Here is a 17,900-nt window from a genome sequence, read left to right on the forward strand (position 1 = left end):
TGCAGTGAGCTGAGATCATGCCACTGCACTCTAGTCTGGGCGACAGAGTGAGACCCCATCTCAAAAAAAAAAAAGTAAAGAAAAGAGACAGCTGAGATAGATCTTCCCCCCATGCCCTTTCCCTCTCTTTCTTGTGTAAACAGAGGAAAGGTCATGTACAGACACAGCAAAAAGGTGGCTGTCTCCAAGCCGGGAAGTGCAGCCTCACCAGACAGCAGCCCTGCTGGCTCCTAATCTTGGACTTCAGCCTCCGGGACAGAAATCAATTTCTACTGTTTAAGCCCCTGTCTGTGGTGTTCTCTTACGGCAGCCTGAGCAGACTAATACACACACCAAACTCATGCTAAGTACTAAAGAAAAGCTAATTATCTGATAATTTTCTGATAATAATTTTGTTTATTATTATTAATACAATTGTGGTTGTAACTGAAAGACTAGATTCAGGTATCTCCTGTAGTGTTGATAAGAGAGTGGCAAGGTGAGGGCCTGGGGCTGGTGTCAGCACCCTGTCCAACAAAGGCCTTCCCCTCCCAGGCAGCCAACAAAAGGCTGGGCCAGGCTGCAGGTGGTCAGGGAAGCCTGGCCTCCTTGTCACTTCTGCCTCTCATCACTGGAGCACAGGCCTGCTCTGGGCCAAGGGTATCAGAAAGCTTTGCCTGTGCTGTTACTCTGACCCAGTGTCCTCTCCTTTTTCAAATGCCTAAAAAGGAGATGCCCCTTTCAGACCTGCCCCCCAAGCCACTTCGACATTGGTCAGTAACAGGAGAGAAGATGGACAGGTTAGGGGAGGGATGGGAAGCTGTCTTCTGATTACTTCTCTTTCTTTTACAAAATAAAAGCAAGGTCAACAGCTGAGAGTGGAAGTGGGTAGGAATTGGAGGTTTGAGGAGGGGTAGATAAGGAATACAGGTTATCTTGCTTTTGGTCGCTAGAAAGCAGACCCCAAGATAAGGATCCCAGAGCACGTAGTTTATTTCAAAGGGGATCCCAGGACAGGCAGGGGACTAGGGCAGTGAGACAGGAAGGGAAGGGAGCCTAAGCTCATTATTATGGTGGGCAGCTGAACGCCGGTCAATCCCACTGGGCTATCGTGGGGGCCACCCAAGATGGGAAGTGACCGGAGTGATCAACATTCCAACTAGGGACAGTTTTTGCTTAAAGGTTTCTCCTGGTTGAAAGGTCAAATCTTTGCCTCCAGTTCCCCTCCCCAAGATAGCCCTATCCATGCAGATGAGGGCAGCTAGCATTGGGGCAGCAAGGAAAGGGTGCTGGCCAAGGGTCATGGATGGGACCTTGCCCACATCTGCTTTGGTGAAGGAGTGAATTAACCAGCAGCAAGCGATGGTCCTTCAGGGTTAATGGTGACTGGTTTAAAGTCAGCCAAACAGCATAAGTCGTCAAAGGAACTTAGTCATCCTGGATTACGATGCCTGGCAAATTTTACTATTTTTTATAGAGATGAGAGTTCTCTGTGTTTGCCAGGCTAGTCTCGAACTCCTGGCCTCAAAACTGACTTACAGACGACATGAACTATAGAGCCCCCAGAAGAACCTTGCACAGAAGGAAAAAAAAAACCAAACATTTTATAAAGCAGTTTCTTAGGACACAAAAGTAAAACATGATTATTGGAGAAAATTCAGAAAATATAGACAGAAAATTTAAAATCACCCAGAAACCTGTAACCCAGAGACAGCCACTTTCAACAATGATCTGTGTCTCGCTAGTCTATTTCCTAAGCATATGTTTATTCGTATAGTTTTTTTCCAACAAAATTTCATTATATGTACACATTATATGTAATAGAACGTGATTTTTTCATGTTACAGTATAATCACGTATCTCTTTCCAGATCATTGAATGTTTTTCTGCATAAATGTCTAGGGCCACACAATATTCCATTGTTAAACATTGGAATTGCTTGCATTTTTTCATTATTAGAAATACCACCGGAGTTAATTTCCCAGAAACTCACTCTGAGCATAACCAGGAATATTTCCTAAGAAGAAATCCCTAAGAATGGAATGGCCAGCTCAAAGAGTAAGCACTTTTTAAGGCATTTTTTGATAATTTGTCAATTTGATAAACTTTGCTAACTTTGGAAATGACATGACTGTTTATTCAGTTGCTCAGTCCAAGATTCTTGAGTCATTCTGCGTATAATAATTCTGTGCTTTGTGGTAGGATTTCTGTAGGGTCCTTTGAAAGGGGACATAAAAAGGTATGTTCATTTGCCATTTTGATAACACTGCCAAATTATCTTCTGAAAGTATTTAACCAAACTGAATGTTCTTCTCCAAAAACACACTACTTCTCTCTTTTTTTTTTCTGTTAAATACTTCGGAAGAGTTAAATTGTTGTTCCTTTCTCATAGGCATCCTGCACATTTTAAAGCTTTTCCTTAGTTATCTTTTGATTTTTATTGCTGGCATGAATGAAATTTTAAAAATCGGTTATATTTTCTAGTTGGTCATTGTTGAAAACCTAAAAAAAACTATATATTTTAGTATATTTATTTTTAAGCTATCTGTCTTACTGAATCTATTATTATTTCCATCAGGTTTTCGATTCATTTCTTGTTTTTTTTTTCTCAAGGTAGAAAATAATAAAATGTGCAAATATTCATCATTTTACTTATTTTCCTAATAGTTGTATCTCTTATTTCATTCTCCTGCCTAGTGACATTGGTGGCACTTCCAGAAGAGAGCACAAAAGCAGTGACAGCATCAATCTCCTTAGTCTTTTCTCAGATTTAGGGGGAATCTCATGTGTGTCTTCCCTTTGAGAATGACACCAACACTCATTTGATGTACCTGTGCAAATGTTTTTGTTATGGAACTATCCTTCTATTCTTGTTTTATGAAACATTGACATCAGGGATACATGGTACTTTTAAAAATTGTATTTTAGGGCAGGGCGTCATGGCTCACACCTGTAATCCCAGCACTTTGGGAGGCCGAGATGGGTAGATCACTTGAGGTCAGGAGTTTGAGACCAGCCAGACCAACATGGTGAAACCCAGTCTCCACTAAAAGGATAGAACTTATCTGGGCACGGTGGCACGTGCCTGTAATCACAGCTACTTGGGAAGCTGAGCTAGGAGAATGGCTTGAACCAGTGAGCCAAGATCATGCCACAGCACTCCAGCCTGGGTGATAGGGCAAGACTAGGTCTCAAAAGAAATAAAAAATTGTTTTTTAGGTATTTATTGAATTATTTTCTTTTTATATTAACAGCCTACCAAATTTTGAATAACCCTGGCTTATTCTCACAAGTTTTCTTTTAATGTCCTATTTAGTTTTTGCTAATATTTTGTTGTTTTGCATGTGTATTCATAATTGGGTTTATAGTCTTTTATTTTGTGCTTGTCTACTTTTTAAATACTAAATTCTGCATAATTTGTAAAATTAGTTGAAAATTTTCTTTCATCATGCGTTGGGACGATTTGAATAGCAACAGATTTCTATGACGTTGGGATTTTTGAAAGAGTTCTACTTCTTCTGATGTAATCATGGCTCTGCTTTCTTCTTTGCTTTCCCTCAAACAATTTTTTTTTTGTTGTTGTTGTTGTTGTTGTTAATCAATGAGAGCTTGTAATGTTGCTCAGGTTGGCCTTGAACTCATGGCCTTACCTCCTCAAGCACCAGGACAACTGGCCGGAGCCACCGCGGCCCCCCGAACAATTTTTTTGAACAAGTTTTGCTGGTCCTCTTACTTATAGTCTTTCTGAATCATTTTATTTTACGTAAATCTTTGTGGAGTTACATTTTATATTTTAATTCGAGTAAGTTTTTTAAAAAACTGTTTATTTCATTTTCATTTATTGTCTCACAATTTCTGTTGTTTAAAAGTGTTCTTAGGTTATTTTGTTTGTTGTGATTCATTACAGTTTAATTTGCTTTGTATTTTTAAAGTAATTGAATGCCCATATAGATTCTGCTTTTAGATCTATTGATCATTGAAGAACTTGATTAATCCTAGATTTTCCAATTCATCAGTTTTAGAAGTAAGGTCTCGCCCTTTGTCTTTCTCTATGAATGAGAAGATCAATTGCACGCTTTTGCTTCCTCCCATTCTCTCCTCTGTCAATATCAATTCCAAATCCACCTTACCGGATTTGTGTATTCTGAATTTTTGCCCCCCCCTATTATAAGGAACTTATCATTCATATTTGTATTAGGTGTCCTTCTTTGTCAAGGAACTTAATATTCTTGTTCTTTCTTATAACAATATTTTTCATGTTTATTTAGTCTTCATTTCGTGTTGAGAATTTGGATGCAATTTGGATAGATTTGGCTCTTCCCCCAGGCTTTCTACAATACAGCTTTCCTATTCAGAAGTATATACTTATTCAACTAGTTCTTGAGAGAGTATTTACGTGATCTCCTGCTAAAATTTTCTGATGTTTAATAACACCCTGTCTGTTTCCTTACCAGGTGACTGGCATCTGACTGGGATTAGAATTTGGGGGCTTAGAACTCGGGATCGTATTTCTTTTCTTCCTTTAAACGCTGACTTGTCTTCTGTCAGCGAACTGTATGGCAGAAACATCAGAGTCCTTCTTCAGTGCGGATATTTACAGACATTTTTGTTTATAACTAAATTGAAATAATTTTGATTAGAGTTTGCCCGGCATTGTCTTTTTTCATATTAGGAAAGAGCTCTTCTTTCATGTTTCGATCACTGTTTCTGTCTAGGTTGTTCTAGCCTCTTCTTTAGGAGTACCAATTATCCTACACTCCATCTCTTTTTTGTTCCTCTGTGGTTTCCCTCAATTCTTTGGCTTTTGCTTCTACATTCTGCGTTATTTTCTCTCTAGGACCCTCCATCTTGCCAATCTGTGTTCCTTCAATGATGAATCTCTTCTCCCTCCCTTCCTACCCATTAAAAAAATGTTCTAATAGCATTATTTCGTTTCTTACCATTTTTTTGGTATCGTTGCCCATTCTTTTGCAAACCCAGTCTAAGGTTACAGGAGCTCATTTTTCATCCTTTTTTCCTTTGGAGTCCTTGAACTTTTTCCCATGTCACTGGGAGTAGAAAGTAGATTTGCCCCAAAATTTCATCTGTCTTATGGGTTCAGTTTTAGAAACATGGTCTTCATCTCTCTATACTGCTGTGTTCATTTCCTTTTCATTGGTTGCTAAGTTCTTGGTTCTTGCTCAGTTTTCACCTTTGGATAGGATTCTACTTAGGATTTGTACTTGCCTTGGGCTGGCATGAATAGATTTTCCTTTGTGATTCCCCTCACTTCACACTCTACCCTAATGTATCTGGGTAGTTTCAAAATCATCTTACTAGTACTGTCTCAGTGAATATATATCTGGATGCATTTTGAGAGATTCAGAAGGATACAAAACCAATAGAAAATATTGGTTGCTTTAAAGTAAGATTAAAGGGAAAGACTATTGACCTTTAATTTAAAAACCTCTCTTGAAAAGTGGGCAAACATTATGAATATCTGATAGAATGTATAAATGGCTAATCTGCTATGTAAAAAGATGTTTGGCCTTGCTGATATCCAGTGAAATGCAAATTAAAACCACACGAGACATCACCACTTGCACATCAGATTCAAAAAGATTTACAATTTTATGATGTCCAATATGGCAAAGATGTTGAGACAGAGGCACTATTTCAAGACATTTTTTTAAAAAGGGAACTTGGAGACTGGATCATGTAGCTTAATTTTAAGCATTTAAAACTCAGACTGAAATGGGCTTGTGGACAAGGTGGGTTAATTTAGTCTTTATGTATTTTCTTTTTGCTAAATAAATATCCGTTATACGTTTAAGAAACCTTATAAACAAATTCAAGCGCAGACTTTAGTTTGCATTAGGATTGCCTTCAGTTTTTCTCTAGTGTTATGTTTTGCCTAGAATGCTGATTTCTTCACTGCTTTATCAAGAGGTGGACCTGACCAAATACATCAGCATTATAAAATAAATATACAGGGCGTGAGGGCTTCAAGTTCCTGTCAAGACGACCTAGAAGCCACATTGATGGTTCTTGCCATGAACTCTACCCTGGAGAAACCACAGAAATAGTAGAAAACATGGATTGGAGGAACTAACAAAGAACTGTTGGAAGCTCCTAGAAGGGTCTCACGGCTGCTGTTTTTTTTTTTCCTTGAGACAGAATTTCTCTCTTGTCACCTAGGCTGGAGTGCAATAGCATGATCTCTGCTCACTGGAACCTCTGTCTCCCAGGTTCAAGCAATTCTCCTGCCTCAGCCTCCTCAGTAGTTAGGATTACAGGCGCCTGCCACCACGCCTAGCTAATTTTCTTTTTTCTATTTTTAGTAGAGATGGGGTTTCACCATGTTAGTCAGGCTGTTCTCGAACTCCTGACCTCAGGTGATCCGCCTGCCTTGGCCTCCCAATGTGCTGGGATTACAGGCATGAGCCACCATGCCTGGCCCTCACGGCTGCTTTGAACTGGAGTGTGTGTGTGTGTGCGCGTGCGTGCACACACTCATGTATGTTGGGGGCAGTAAAGGATGGGACAAGCAAAGGCAATGGTGGGAGGGTGGGTTAGAGCAGTGATTTGCAATCCTGGTGCACGTTAGATGTCATCTGAGAAGTTTTAAAAACTATTCGCACCAGATAACCGGGAAATATAGGAGAATGTCCTCCTCCTTAGTTGATTGATGTTGAATTACTAGCTGTCTGCAACTTATTTCCAAATGCTTTGATGAAACAGAACCCCGAGTACATGGAGAAGAAGAGAGAGAGAGAACGAGAGCAACCGTGGCAACTTTTGGTGAATCCGGGTGAAGACAGCAGTGATGCTCTCTGTACTGTTTTTTAAGACTGATTTGTTGATTCAATTTTTGTTTTCAAAATACAATGCTGAGAAAATCAATACTCACCTCCAAGCCTCCTCCCAGATATTCTGATTTCATTAGTCTGTGATGCTGTGGCATTTGAAAAATGTTCCACATGTGCATCTAATGCTGAACCAAGATTAAAACCTACCAGCTTGGCAGGAAGCTTTAAAAAAGCTCTTTTCTTGGCCGGGCCCGCTGGCTCAGGCCTGTAATCCCAGCACTTTGGGAGGCTAAGGCAGGCGGATCACAAGCTCAAGACATGGAGACCACCCTGGCCAACATGGTGAAACCTTGTCTCTACTAAAAATACAAAAATTAGCCGGGCATAGTCGTGTGCACCTGTAGTCCCAGCTACTCAGGAGGCTGAGACAGGAGAATTGCTTGAACCTGGGAGGCGGAGGTTGTAGCAAGCTGAGATAGCGCCACTGCACTCCAGCCTGGTGACAGAGCAAGACTCTGTCTCAAAAAAAAAAAAAAAAAAAAGAAAGAAAGCTTTATTCTTGCTGCTTCTCCTGAAATGCCTTGGTATCATCTTTGACTTCCACTTCACCATAGAAATTGGAAGCAACAGCCCAGACTTCTGTAAACATGGGACAGCTAGGTGCTCTGCTGAGCAAGAAATTGATGCAAAATGAAATCCCAACCAGAGTTGTCAGTTACAAGGGCAACAAAGAGCAGTGGCTAACTATTGTTTTGTGGTAGTTGAGCTTCTCTACCCAGGGGCTCATCCCTCTACTTAACTGACATTCATCCACAGGGACATAGATGAGAGCCTGGCTCTTTGAGGTTCCATTCATTTTGCTAAACAAAGTAGTTGATTCCATTGTGGGAACATGAATTCACAGGCCAAGATACCTAGATATCTGAGAAATACTTCTGTCTCTCTCTCTCTCTCTCTTTTTTTTTTGAGATGGAGTTTCGCTCTTGTTACACAGGCTGGAGTGCAATGGCATGATCTCGGCTCACCACAACCTCTGCCTCTTGGGTTCAGGCAATTCTCCTGCCTCAGCCTCCTGAGTAGCTGGGATTACAGGCACGTGCCACCATGCCCAGCTGATTTTTAAAAATATTTTTAGTAGAGATGGGGTTTCACCATGTTGACCAGGATGGTCTCGATCTCTTGACCTCATGATCCACCTGCCTCGGCCTCCCAAATGGTGGGGTTAGAGGCGTGAGCCACCGCACCTGGCCCCCTTTTTTTTTTTAAAAGACAAACTGAGTACATTCACCTGAAGTGCAATTATTCAGAGATGGCTTCAGAATTTAAAATAACATTATAAACATAATTAAGAAAATAAGAGAAGATTTTAAGCATGTGAAGAAAAAGTAAGAAATCATTGACAAGAACCAAGTAGAAATATCGAGTATGAAAGTATAATAGTTGAAGCAAAAATTACAAGAGATAGAATTAATAGCAGGATGGAAACAGCTGAAGAACAAATTAATGTAATGGAGGATTAGGTAGAGGAATTATTCTGAGGCCATAGAAAATGATGAAGAGGGAGAAAATATGTATTTTCAAAATGCTTTGAAAGATGGATAGAAATAAAAGTGTTAATATTTTAAAAATGAAAAACTAAGAGCAGAAACAAATCAAAAAGATGAAATATTTAAAGAAACAGTGAAGATTCAGCTTCCTAAAATTGAAGACAAGAGTCTCTGGCTTGAAAAGTTCTATAGAACACCAAAGAAAAGAGATAAAGAAAAACCTATACTTAACTGGGTGTGGTGGTTCATATCTGTAATCCCAGCACTTTGGGAGGCCAAGGCAGAAAGATTGCTTGCATCCAGGAGTTCAAGACCAGCCTGGGCAACATAGTGAGACCCCTACTCTACAAAAAATAAAAAATTAGCTGAATGTGATGGTATGCACCTGTAGTCCCTGCTACTTGGGAGGCTGAGGCAGGAGAATGGCTTGAGCCTGGGAAGTTGAGCCTGCAGTGAGCCATGATCCTGCCACTGCACTTCAGCCTGGTGGATATAGTAAGACTGTCTCAAAACACAATGAAGCAAAACAAAAACCAAAACAAAACACACAAAAGGCTGTACCTATGTTAGAGTGAAACATAAGAACATCAAAGACAAATTGTAAATGCTTTTGAACTTGAAGCAGATCGCCAACAAACAAGAATCAGACCAACGTCAAGTGGGTACTACAAGTGATATGAAAAACATGGAAGACTAGATTTAAATTTAGTCAAGTTCAGGAAGTAGGAAAAATAAACTTGAGTATGGGTCTTTACTTAAGGGTAACTGACATCAGACCCAAAGAAAAATACATAGTTTTTGAACCAGCAAAAGGAAATTCTCCCTATCCAAAAGAAAACTGGATAGAAGACGGAAAAAAGACAAAGAAATCCCTATAAGTGTAAATTGTGAAATACATTATAATATAACAGTAATTATAAGAAATGAATTAGATTCATGGACATCTCAGAGTAGATTTTTTAAAAGAAAGAGACGATACTATGTTTTCAAAATAAGAAATAAGCAATACAAAAGGCAAAAAAGTTGAAAAATCAGACTGGATTCCAGGCAAACATGAAAATATTGATAGTTTGGCAATTTCAACATGTAACAAAATAGCATTTAATCCCCAAGCATCATCGTGAACAAGGCAAGAGGTTATATACTCATAAAAGGAATGACACAACAAAAACCCAAACAAACATATATGGACCTAAAAATATACACTAAAAATATATCAAGCAACAAGTGACAGAGCCACAGGGAGAGGGTGATAATGCATTATTTGCAGTTGAATCTTTTATTGTATTCCTCCCAGAAATGGACAGATTAGGTAGTCTAAAAATGATCAGAAATACTTAAAAAAATCTTCTCTTTGCTCCCAGTGTTCTGGAATTTCAAGATGATATGTGTTAGCACGGGTCTATTTTTGTCCATCGTACTTGCTACTCACAGGCCTCTTCAATCTGGCATTCTTGTCCTTCTCTTAGGGACATGTTTTTATGACTGTTTTGTTGCTGATGTACTCTTCGATGTTTCTCTGTTCTCTCTGGAACTCCTTTTATTTGCTCGGCATCTTCTGGATGGTTTCTCTAGTTTATTTATTTTTTGACCTTTTCTTTCCTGTTATCTGTATCTTTGTCTTTTCGATCTACTTTCTGGGAGAGTTCCTCATCTATAGCTTCCAAGCCTGCTGCTGACTTTAAAATTTTTCGATCATATTTTTAACTTTATGAGCACTCTTTTGGTTTCAGAATGTTGCTTTTCTTAAAATAGAATCTTGTTCCTATTTCATGTTTGCAATGCTTCATCCCTTTGAAGGAACTAATACTTTTGAAAAAGAGATTTTCTTCTTTCTGGATCATTTCTGTTTCTCTAAATACCCCTGTACTGGCTTTTATTGCTGCTGTTAAAAAATTAACACAATATGAGTGTATTATCTTATAGTTCTGTAGGTTAGACGTTCAATGTGGGTTTCACTGAACTGAGATGGCGGTGTTGGAAGGAACATGTTTCTTTCTGGAGGTTCTAGGGCTAATCTGTTTCCTTGTCTTTTTCGGCTTTAGAGAACAGTCACATTCCTTCACTCATAGCCCGTTTCCTTCCATCTCTGTCTCTTTTCTCGTTGCCACATTTCCTTCTGACTATGGCAAAGACAAATTTTTGGCTTTTAAGGACTCATATGATTAGATAGGGCTCACCCGGATAATCCAGCATAATCTCCTTATCGCAGAAATCAGAACATTAACAACTTTAATTCCATTTGCAACCTTAAATCTGCAAAAGTGCCGCGTAACATGATACATTCCCTGATTCTGGGAATTCGAACATGCACATTTTGGGAGGCTGTTATTCTACCTACTATACCCATCCCCATAACCCATCTTTTTTCTGTTTGGTTTTGTTCTCTGATTTTCACTTTAGAGGTTTTCCTCACATGTCTGGTAATCTCTAATTATCTGCACATATTTACTAATGAGAGATTAAAAAGTTTATTGGAAGCTCTGAAAACATGAGTGGAGCTTATTGGCTGTATAACTGTGGATGATTCAACAGACCAGTTCCCTGGTAACCCCCAGTTCCAAGTCAGTATCTCAGGGTCTTTCCTGTTGGGCTGGTCAATTCCCCAGAGAAGACTTGTGTAGTCTCCTCCCTAGAGGCAGAAGGGCTGGCCACCAGAGACGTACTATCTGAGCAGGGGAAGAGGCTTAAGAATTTCAAGATCCGGGATGTGTGTGTTTAGACTTAATTCTCTTGTGTCTGTCAACTATACCTGTCATCCCTTTTGGAAAAACTAGACATTCAGTCATCTGCCTGGGTATAAAGAGTCAGGGGGAAAATGGGGCAGGGGAGTCCAAATGTCTCTTAAACAGACTTTCAACAACTCTTGAATTTTTAGTCCAGTCCTCACCTTTACTTCCAGAGATCCTGGATAGTAATTGCTGAGTGATTGGGGTGTTCTTTAGTATAAACTGGGTTGGTTCTTGGATTCACTCTCTGTCGGCTTATAACTCAACTTTCTCAGTCCTCAGCTTGTTTATCTGCTTTCCAGCTTCCAAAATTTTGATGTTGCTTTTTTTTTCCTATTGGTCCTTGTTAATAGATCCTTACTGATTGTTGTTAAAACCCTCTAGTGTTGCTTTAATGGAATTTCCAAAGAAAGCAGAGCTCAAAGCTTGGGTTCAATTCATTATCTTTAAACTGGAAGTTGGTATATTTTTTCCGTATTTGTTGAACCCACTGTGCAACATGAGCCACGGAAGTGCCCTGTCCCACTGTGGATGCCTCATCTGACTTATGTCTTTCTCCTTTTTTGGGGTAGAGTAACTACATCAGAGACATCAAGCTAAAGGAAAAGCTCATAACCATAGGCTTTCTGTGTTGAAGGCTGCTATGATGTTCAATGGCAAAAACCACAATTATTTTTGTACCAACTTAATAATGTTCCCAACCCAACAGGTATTTGTTGATGATATTGGTCTATAGCTCTGAGAATATTTCCCAAATGATATTTTCCAGCCTCCCTGATTCTGCTGTTGCCTTCCTGACATCCATGTATGTGCCCACTTGTGTGTGCTTGCATACACTCACACACACACTCTCTCTCTCTCTCTCTCTCTCTCTCTCTCTCTCTCTCTCTCTCTCTCTCTCTCCCTCTCCCTCCCTCTTTTGGAGTGTACCCTTATCAGTGTTAAGAATCTGAGTCAGAACAATGGGAGGGCTTTGGTCTTCTTGTTCAGTCCGATTACCGTGGCTCAGAATGCTATGTATGTTGGGAGATGAGTCCCTGATTTTTTTCATGACCCATCTTTCCCTCATACCACCAAACTGAAGATAATGCTATAACTTTGCATTTAGTTTTGTAGCCCTAGGAATATCTAGTACCATATATGTTTAAATACAGGACAACCCAGAACATAAAACATCTCCATTCCTTTTCCAGTTGAGAATAGTCCCCCTCATTTTGGCCAATTTAAGTATAAATAACCTTTAGAATTTTGTTGAAATTGATGTTTACTTATGAATTTTGTTGGAGTACTTTCATTACATATATAATTTAAATACATTATAAAAGTAATTTAATTTATTGTTTTTTTTCCTACTCATATAATAATAAAGTTGTAATAGACAATTTTATTCGAACTCCTCACTGGTGTCTGGGACATTAGAGTCTTTGTCATCAGTAGAGCCATTTTCTTTTCTAATTGTCCAACACAGTTTTCCACAGCACGTTATCTTCATTTCCATCTGAGGCATTGTGACACATCTATGTTTGTATCTGTGCATTTGCTTCCACAGAAACTTTATCCCAAGCCACAATAACCCATTACGTGAGGACAGATTTTTGGTTGTTTAATTTGCCTGACGGTGTATGTGCAAGATTTCTACAGACAACCATTTTCTGTATTGATTTTCAAGTGAGCTTTAGGAGGATTGTTTACAAAGACATTTGACACTTGCAATTGTGAGGTGATACCTTTAGCAATAATTACTAAATCTGTGTCAAATTTCTTTGCCTTCCTTATTTACTGATTCTGTCAGGTGACGTCTCTAATCATTGCAAACCAGTATTGATTGAGGTCATTTCAGGCTGATGTTTCTTTGCCAAACAAGATTTTTGTTCAAAATAAAGAATTCGTGGCTGAGTGCGGGACTCATGCCTGTACTCCCAGGACTTTGGGAGGCCGAGGTGGATGGATCACCTGAAGCCAGGAGTTAGAGACCAGCCTGGCCCACATGGTGAATCCCCATCTCTACTAAAATTTGTATTTTAGTGGACACAAATTAGCTGGGTGTGGTGGTGGGCGCCTGGCATCCCAGCTACTCGGGAAGCATTGGCACAAGACTTGTTTGAACCTGGGAGGTAGAGGTTGCAGTGAGCCGAGACTGTGCCACTGTACTTCAACCTGGGTGACAGAGCAAGACTCTGTCTCAAAAGATAAAATAAAAATAAAAAATAAATTGAAAGTTCATTTTTAGAATAGTGCATTTCCAAATTGGTCTTCTTGTTCAGCCTTATTGCTGCGGCTCAGAATGCTGTCTATGTAGGGAGATGGGTCCTTGTTTTTTTCATGGCCCATCCATGCCTTTCCCCTCATGCCTCTTCTTATAAATTACCCAGTCTCAGGTAGTCTGTTATAGCAACACTTAAATGGACTAAGACACCCTCTCTTCAGACATCCACAGGATGAGATCTTTTTTAAGGAGATAAATTTAGAGCAATTCTTTTCTGAGAGTTAATTTTTAGAAATTATCATATTTGGAGTAGATTCCACACACAGTTGGTTTCATTGCTTATTGTTGATCCTCTTTTATCTCGATCTTCTCATTTCTGGGTCCAACGCTTTGATCTAATAGCCAATGGGATTTAAATATCATGATTTAAAATATCATTTCCACATTGATGATTCTCAGTGTTGTACCTTCGGTCTTGACATTTTCCTTGATCTTTAGCTTATACATTCATCTGTCAACACCTCTAAGCCAAAACCCGAATTGATGTTTAATAGGCTTCTCAAACTGAAAAATGTCCAATACAGAATTAGCTCTCCCAGAGTTGGATTTTGTAAAGCCAGGATGCCCCTTGGTTTTCGTCTCTTTGCATGTATCCGCTGCCCCTTTGACCTTCTCCACCATGTTATGATGCAGACCAGTAGCCTTCAACATAAGCCTGGGCCATACCCTTGAACTTCTTAGCCTGCAGAACTGTGAGCTAAATAAACCCTTCTTCTTTATAAATTACCCAGTCTCAGGTATTCTGTTATAGCAACAACACTAAATAGACTAAGACACCCTCCTTTCAGATATCCACAGGACTCTCTCCATCATTTAATTCAGGTCTCTGTTAAGATGTTATCTTCCCAACAACAGTAGCTCCCCACTGACACACCCTAGTCATCCTGTTGTAACCCTTCATCCTGTGTTCTTTTTCTTGATAAAACTTACCATTTACTGTAATTTAAATATGTATTGTTTACATTATACTCACTTGTTTATTTTCTGTTTTTCCACCAGAATGTGGGCTCCATTAAGGCTAAAACTTTGTTTTGTTCACGATTTATTCTCAGTTTCTAGCACCCAGTCTGTGTCCAATAAATATTGGTTAAATGAATTAATGAGTGAACAAATTGTTTTCTTTGGAAGCGCCGGTTTTCCACATGGCGGAGCACGTATTTAGTTCTCCTTCTTTCATGTTTTTCCTTTTAACAACGGCGTTCCTGCTTTCCCTTTTATAATTTTCATCCCTTTTCTTTTGTCACCACATTCCTGACATCTTGTCAACATCGATGACTTGGGGGTGCATTTGCTTTGCCCCAGTACTTTATTACTGCTGGCACAGTCGGAAATTCTGCTATAGCATTGTTCATTTCTTTTATTATTAGTTTCTCGAAATAAAAACAATCTCCAGGCTTCTGTTCATCCCATTCTTCTGCATTATTATTTCTTCTCTCATCTTACATTTCATAGGCTCTACATTTTCTTGAATTTTATTGGGAACTTAAACTTTTCTTCAGAAGACCTTTTCTTTTGCTTCCTGGTGGAGTGTTTAAGGCGTGTCTCAATATCCACACAGAACCGCAAGGTGAAGAATGGGAGATGTGTTGGTCTGAGGCATTAAAGGAAATCTCTTTTTAATCATTAATGGCTAAGCTAACCAAGCAGAGGCTTCAGCGGCAACATGTGACAAAGAACGTAGACTTCACACAATAATTTAAAAATACACTTAAAAACAGCAGCAACAACAAATAATAAGAACAAACTCTGGCGAGGGGGAGAATCTGATTTCCAGAGTTGCCATATTATATTATTTTAAAGGTCTGCTTTTTCAACAAAAAATATAAGTCATGCAAAGAAATCAGAAAATATGGCCTATAAACAGAAAAAAGGGGGGAAAAGAATTAAGAGAAACTCTACTGAGGAAGCCCAGATGTTGGATTTATTAGACAAAGGCTTTAAATTAGCTATTTAAAATATGCTTAAAGAACTAAGGAAATTATATCTAAGGAACTAAAGAAAAGTTGGAAAATATTGTCTCATGAAATACAAAATATTAACAAAGAGAAGTTATAAAAACAAAAATTCTGGAGTTGAAAGTACAGTAACTGCAATGAAACATTCACTTAGAGGAGCTCAGGAGAACATTTGAAAAGGCAGAAGAAAAAGAAGTCAGCCAACCTGATGACAGGTCGGATGATACTTTCTGTCTAAGGAAGAGAAAAATAAAAAGAATGAAGAAAAACGAAGAGTCTGAGACCTATCAAGCATACTGAGCTATACTGAGAATATAAAAATGTGCATAATAGGGGTTCTAGAAGAGAAGATAGAGTGGCAGAAAGAATATTTGAAAAAAAAAAAAGATGGCTAACACTTCCCAAATTTGATGAGAAACATTCGCCTACATGTTCAAGAATCTCAACAAACTCCAACTAGGATAAACTAAGAAAGATCCACATCATAATTAAACTGTTAAGAGGCAAAGACAAAGAATATCTTCAGAGTATTAAGAGAGAAGTGACTCACCATGTATAAGAGATCCTGAATAAGATTGTCAGCTTTTAATCAGAAACCATAGATGTCAGAAGACAGTGAGTGGGATGGTATAGTCAGAGTGCTGATCAACCAAAAATTCTATATCCAGCAAAACTGTCTTTTAAAAATGAAGGAGACATGAAGACATTCCCAGAAAGATAAAAACAGAGGCAGTTTACAGGTATTTCAGCCTGAAGACTGAACATTTTAGTATTTCTCTACCAGAAATACTAACGAACATTCAACTTTTATACAAGAAATATTAATGAACATTCAGTCCTTCAGGCTGAAATGATAGGATAATAGGAAGTAAGTCAAATCCACTTAAAGAAATAAAGGCACCACATAGATAAATACAAAGGGAAAAACAAATATAAAGGGAAAAATACAATTTTTTGGTAGCTCTTTTTCCTCCTATTTGTTTTAAAGGACAGCTATATGAAGCAAAAATTATAAATCTATGTTGATGGCCATAGAATGTATAAAGATGTAATATGTATGACAAAAATAGTGCAAAAGTTGGGGAGGGAATGAAGCTATATTGGAGAAAGGTTTATATATATAATTGAGATGAAGTTAATATTAATCCAATCTAGGTTGTTATAAATTAAGATGTTAATTATAATCTCCAGGGCAACCACTAAGAAAATAACTAAAATATATATAAAGAAATGACAAAAGAATACTAGAAAATATCTATTTAGTACAAAAGAAGGTAATAATGAAGGAATAGAAGAAGCCAGAAAGAAGAGACATATATACAAACACACATCAAAATAGGAGACATGAAACCTACCCTAGCAGCAATTACATGAAATTACTCTACGTAATCAAAATGTAAAACTTTTCTGTTTCATTGGACACCGTCAAGAAAGAGCAAGACAACTCAGAATGAGAGAAAAGTTCAAATTATATATCTGATAAGGGACTTGTACCTAGAATATATAAAGAGCATCCACAGTTCAACAATAACTAGATAAATAACACAATTAAAACATTGTGCAAAGAATCTGAATATACACGTCTCCAAAGATTACAAATGGCAATAAGCACATAAAAAGATGCCCAACATCATTAGCAGGGAGGGAAGTGCAGACTAAACCAACGACGAATACATTTTTTGTTTTTGTTCTTTTTAAGAGATGGGGTCTCACCATGGCACCCAGACTGGAGTGCAGTAGCTACTCACAGGCACATTCAAGATACACTGTAGCCTTAAACTCCTGGGCCCAAATGATGCTCCTACCTCAGCCTCCCAAGTGTCTGGGACTACAGGCATGCGCCACTGCACCCAGCTGAAAACAGTGAGACAGTACTTCAGACCCACTAGCATGGCTATGATAAAAATGCTGGACAATAATAAAGGTTCGTTGAGGATGTAGAGAAATTGGGACATGCCTTCACTGATGGTGGGAATGTAAAATGGTGCAGCTGCTTTGAAAGATTCTGGAAGTTCCTCATAAAGTCAGACATACAGTTAACACATGAGCCAGCAATTCCATTCACAGGTATGTGACCCCCAGAATTGAAAAATCTATGTTCACACAAAAACTTGCACATAGCAAGCATTATTCATAATAGCCAAAAAGTGGAAAGAATCCAAATGTCCATTGACTGATGAACGGATAAACAAAACATGTATTTCATCCACACAATTGAATATTAGCCTTAAAAAGGGATGAACTACTGATGTGTACAAAACATAGATCAACTTGAAAACATTTGTTAAATGAAAGAAGCCAGACACAAAGAGTCATTGTATGATTCCATATATATGAAATACATGGAAAAGACATAACCCTAGAGACTGAAAGAAGATTAGTTGTTGCCAGGGGCTTGGAGAAGGGGCAGTGCAGAATGGTTCTGATGGTTAGATTTCTAGAAAATCTAGAAATGGTTAGATTTCTAGAAAAATGTTCTGGAAATTGATAGTGGTGACTGTTGAACCACTCTGTGGATATATGAAAAACCACTGCATTGCAGTTGAAGGGGTGAATATTCCAGTGTGTGAATTATATCTTAGTTTAAAAATGAAGTGGAGTTGTGACTAGACCTCTAATGTGCAAGGGACCTCCTC

General features: G+C 38.5%; 1 long non-coding RNA gene across 2 annotated transcripts in view; it reads left to right on the forward strand.

Annotated features, from left to right (window-relative positions):
- The window catches only part of LOC128932047 (uncharacterized), a 130,849-nt gene that overhangs the window by 97,252 nt on the left and 15,697 nt on the right, over positions 1–17,900 (forward strand). The gene's annotated exons all lie outside the window — the stretch shown is intronic.

Source organism: Callithrix jacchus, chromosome 5, assembly GCF_049354715.1.
Source record: "Callithrix jacchus isolate 240 chromosome 5, calJac240_pri, whole genome shotgun sequence".
Taxonomy (NCBI): domain Eukaryota; kingdom Metazoa; phylum Chordata; class Mammalia; order Primates; family Cebidae; genus Callithrix; species Callithrix jacchus.